General features: G+C 35.8%; 1 long non-coding RNA gene across 1 annotated transcript; it reads right to left on the minus strand.

The window, feature by feature from the left end:
• Positions 1-3,726: 3,726 nt before the first annotated feature.
• LOC121426868 lies at positions 3,727-4,877 on the minus strand. Its single transcript, XR_005971641.1, has 2 exons — positions 4,680-4,877; positions 3,727-3,916 (listed from the first exon to the last, which is right to left on the minus strand). It is a non-coding gene; the product is annotated as an uncharacterized LOC121426868 (long non-coding RNA).
• Positions 4,878-5,161: the final 284 nt, after the last annotated feature.

A 5,161-nucleotide genomic window follows, 5' to 3' on the forward strand; every position in this document is an offset into this window, starting at 1 on the left:
CTGTAAAGAGGCCTTTATGTACTTTAATTAGTATTGTGAGACACAACATGATCTCTGCTCCTTGCGTTCTTTGAATTTTGTTACAAATTCAAACTTTCCTTTAAATAATAAGTAGTACATACTACATTATAGCCATCCTTGGTTGCACACATATTATCATGACCCTCAATGACCATGGAGTTGTGACCACCACTAGTTTAACCCACTGTGAACATTATTAATCTTTCAAACCGATTCCCACAATCTGTTCAGCAAGGAACAAAATATGGTCTAACAAATTTCACCTTTTTTATCTTAATTACTTGATAGACTTGATAGTAAAATACTAGACTACATGTAGTGAATTTGATGATTAAGAGCTACACATGATAATAGATCCAGGATTTCAAGCCTGCATTCTCATTGGATTTATAATTGGTATCGATGCACTATTATTGCAAGGCAATAAAGGCATAATAACTGAGGACAGTTACATGTATATGTACATGTAGGTCTCTTTAAATTGAAATTGATTGGAATTGTGATATTTTTAGCCATACCATTTTTAATGCAGTATTATAGCTGGTACAAACATTATGAATAGGCCTATAATACTGATACACCACTTCAATGTCAGTAGTTTAATTCCAGGCTTAATACATAGGCCTACATGTACAGTGCATATACTTTTTCACTTGAAGCCTTGTACTCTGCCACACCCCCCCCCCCTTCCCTCTGAAAGTTCCTGTAGAAAGAAGTTGTGCCACTATCAAAGATGAAAGCATTCCGAGCACTAATAATTATTTAACTACCACCATTCTTAATACCATGGCTTTAGTACTAGTTCCAGTACCAGAAGTTGAGAACCCATACATACTCTATAAACCTATTGCTAATTGCTATTTTGACTTCTAGACCTACATGTACATGTATTGGCGTGCCCTGTTTCACTGTATACTTCCTCAATTCAGTCATGAAATCAATGCTGGAAGCAGATGATCCTGCATTGGTTCTACCTCTCAAATGTATGAAATCTCATGTACATGCTCATGCAATATACATGTACATGTATGTAAGTACAAGTACTTGATATGAAAGTGAAATGATGTTTTGACAGCCTGATACATCGTATATTTCTATATAAAATTACATGTACATTCATTAATTTCCGCCTACATGTATTTGTATATTACCACTAGCATTACAAATTTGTACAGATACACTGTCATTGTAAAAGGGATTGCATTTCCATGGACAAAAAATAATAAAAAGTGACTGTACAGTGTAATTACATTAAAACTCACTTAAGAACTCTACAGTAAATTATGGACCATTCAGATGACTGTGAAAAGCAAATTATAATAACAAATCAATTTTTGTGGTAAAGACACTGGTGATATTGATAATGACTACCTCAGTAGTGTACAGGTATTCGATGCATTTTTTTATGGAGTTTGACGGTGTATGATTCTCTTTCAATAAATCATTTGAAAAGAACTAAAAACTGTTCCAGTAATATTGAGATGAAACTTATTTTGTGAGGTGTTTCTTTTTGCAAGTTTCCTTACTTTTTCCCTGTCAAAGCTTCAATGTACTATGCGTAAAGTATGATACTTGTACACTCATAACTTTATTACAGAAGTTAAATACAAAGTTCGGGGCAATGACTGAAAGTGTCTAGGTAGCAGTGTATCAGATCATGGACTACTCTAGTACGTGTAGGTCCATGATCTGATAATGATGAGTAGATGATGAGTAGAAAGATCCAAGCATGCCTGTAAAGCAGCTTATGGGCCTGGCCCTTCATATGGATTTCCTAGCCTCCTTCTCTGCATCAAACCTGTCTGCATGGCTTCCTATCGATAATCGAACACAAACTGAAACAAAGATCTACTTCAAACCCAACAAGGCAATCAACAATCCACTGTAAAACACCAAGGATAGCAACAGTCAGTATGAAAGGTCAAATAGAATACAGCTCTATTTTGGAAGAGTTGAACTTAATGCCACACCCCCTTTGAACACTGGTCCCCACCCCCTTGGCCCCACCCCTTCCTAATCAAGAATGTTTCTTCTTTGAAGCATTGACTTGATGAATATAACATTTGTACCCATAATACCAATGTACAACTGGAGTTTCCTCCTCTTTTTATGAGCTTTCGATATTTTACTATAAACAAAACCAGGCAATTCTTCACAACTAACTGGCCTATGAGTGACCAACCAAAAAAAATTAGAAAGTATTTGTTTTAATTCCTTGTTGTCTTTGGCTTTTAAGATCTTGAAATTTAGCTCAATGGCTTGAGTAGACACCAAGTTTCCTACATGTAATATGCCAAACTGTAGACCTGTAAGCCCTGGGGAGAATGGGTTTTATAACAAAAAAAACAGATGTTATTCTTAAAAATTTGGCAAAAACAAGGAAATGTGTGGTTTAGACTTTAGACTAGAGGTTATTGTGGAGTGTTGTAATAGAGCTATTAGTATAAAAATGCAAGAACCCCCTCATACTGTTAGTTTTAACTACTAAAAATTACATCCACAATGAAAACCATTTCAGGATGTGTGGATTAGCCTACATCTTTTTGTGTTTCTTCGGTATAAAGAGGAGGTGCATTTTAAGAATAGTATCGGTCATTCAGTGTGGTCACAGCCATTATGTCATCATTTCCTGAACTTAACCTTGCTGATAAAGTGTCCTTCCAAGTTCCTGAATACCTAATTTTAACCAAAAGTTCTCTTGAACAATTCTATCATTTGAAGTATTTTTTAGCTAAATTAGTCATGGATAAGAGCAGTTAGTGGTAACCTCAATTTTAAAGAAGTTCTCGGGTTGTCAACATTGATCTATAGATGTAAATGTTGTAGTTACAATACTTGACACAAATATTTGTTTGCTCTGTGCTTCATTTTTATATTACAATGGGATCTTTCACCTCTCAAAATTCAACGATCAATTAGATTTTGCACAAAATAAAGTCAAGGGCAAAGTATACATGTAGGTCTAGTAGATCATTGTGGGTACAGTGACCCAACAATATTTCTTCATTATTTATTCACTCCATGTTCTTGAGGTTTATATCACAATACATGTAGGATCCCTCAAATCTCACACTTGAAGAGAGAGTCAGCTCTACATATTAAAACTCAAATGTAATATTCAGTGAATGCTTTTATTTCAAAGTAAATGCAAGGGATAAAAATGAGAATATCTAAATATAGAACAAGGGTAAATTTGAAATACATACAAACATGTACATTTTTTTTTTATATATACATGTAAGAATCCATGTCCAGCGATGAAAGACGAATCTCCCCTATAAAATCAGACATGACTCATTCATAAAAAATGTGATTGGAATATTGTTTTTAAGGAAAACAAGCATTATAAAATACACTGTAGCATGAAAAATATATACCATAGAAGAATCAAAATCATTAAAATCATTAGAAAACAAGGAATAAAAAAGTGTAAAAGTATTAGTTATAGCTGTGTCATCTAGCGACTGTCTGGCAAAACTCCAATGGCAGTCAATCACCAATCTAGGGCAAAGAATTATCATGTAACAGAAGGATGTGAAAAGGCAATTAATTTGATTAAAGCTGCAATATATACTTGGAGCCTGCAGAAAAAAAGAGGGAGAAATGGGGATAAAAACATTTAATTCTGGTATAACGTTTACCCTGATACTAAGGTTGAATATTTACTCATCAACATAGCAATTTCTGTCATAATCCACTTACCAAAATTCTCATGAAACGATCATCGAGCTCCATTTTCTCTGGCATGGCCTGCTTTGATGCCATCAAAGGGTAGCTATTCCTTCGCTTCAGCTGGGGGGAACTCTCGCCGTTCCCCATGGTTGAGTCTTTTTCACTAAAAGGCCCTGAATCCTAGATTATCAATTCCCGAATAAAATCCAGTCGATTCCTACTCCTAGAGAAGAAGAGACAACGGTGAATATTAATGAAAAATGGCAATTAGACTAGAGGGAGTCTACATGTTCTTGTACAAAAGAATAGAGTGGAGTAAAGTTTTAATACATTCTTTGCAAATTAATGATCTAAACTCCGTCCCTGGCCTATTAATTTCAATACAAATAGTGTGCAGGCCAAACTAACACCACCTCTCTCTCTCTCTCAATCTCTTCCGTGTTCTTCCTCCGCCAAGATCGGAGATCCAAGGCACCGGTGGAAGGGCCGCAATTATATTGCGATCTATTTCCAAATGAATTGTTAAATTTAAAAGATAAAGTTGTCATGAAGACTAACAAGTGAAGTGTAAGAAACTTAGAACAATATCTACAGGTTTTTTTGTATAAGAAATGACATAAAAATAAATAGATCTAAGTTAGAGACTAGACGGTAGACTCTAGACCTAGACTAAAAAAAAAAATTATAAAAACATGAACATGAAGGAAGAAGATGGGTAGAATGAAATATCTGGTCTATTACCATGATTACATTCTTACTTTCTGTGAAATAGTGACTTAGAAAAAATATATCTAACCTTTTAGGCCTACGTGTACTAATACTTACTTGCACGTTGCAGCACTGTTTATCAACAACAGCTAAAGAATGCACTATTGGCATATTTGGCAACCATCGGATATCTCACATCAATCTCCCGGGATTCTCCGGGGGTGATGGTAAGCAGCGAAAAGGATCAAAAGTGCGACAAAATAAAACATCAAACTCACCTATTTACGTCGGGTTGACAGTAATCTCTGTCACACAGAAATATTAATCCAAGATCACAGAATCGGTATCAGAATCAATCCACGAATAAAGACGAATTTCCAAGCCCGAAAACGTAGTTAACGAAGTTTGTAAACAATTTCGTTAGCACTGCACACACTCCCACAACGATTTCTGAATAATCTCTGCAGCTAGCTAGCTAGCTAGCTATGCGGTCGATCGTCACGATGCAAGAGAGAGATCGAGAGAGATCTCTTCAACTTTTTGCGCTTGTATGGCAAGCCAATCTCGAAACAGACTGACCATAATGGACCTCGAGCAGGAATGTCATGGACTGATCATATAGACTAATAACGCTAACTAGTATTATATTTTTATTGGACTGACCCAGGGTGGGGATCCTGGGAGGGGGGCAGAGGACAGTGCCCCACTTTTTGAAGCACTGAAAAAGTGTCATTTTTATGCAAAACATGCCCCTCACGAA

This window comes from Lytechinus variegatus, chromosome 13 (assembly GCF_018143015.1).
Source record: "Lytechinus variegatus isolate NC3 chromosome 13, Lvar_3.0, whole genome shotgun sequence".
NCBI classification, from domain to species: Eukaryota; Metazoa; Echinodermata; class Echinoidea; order Temnopleuroida; family Toxopneustidae; genus Lytechinus; species Lytechinus variegatus.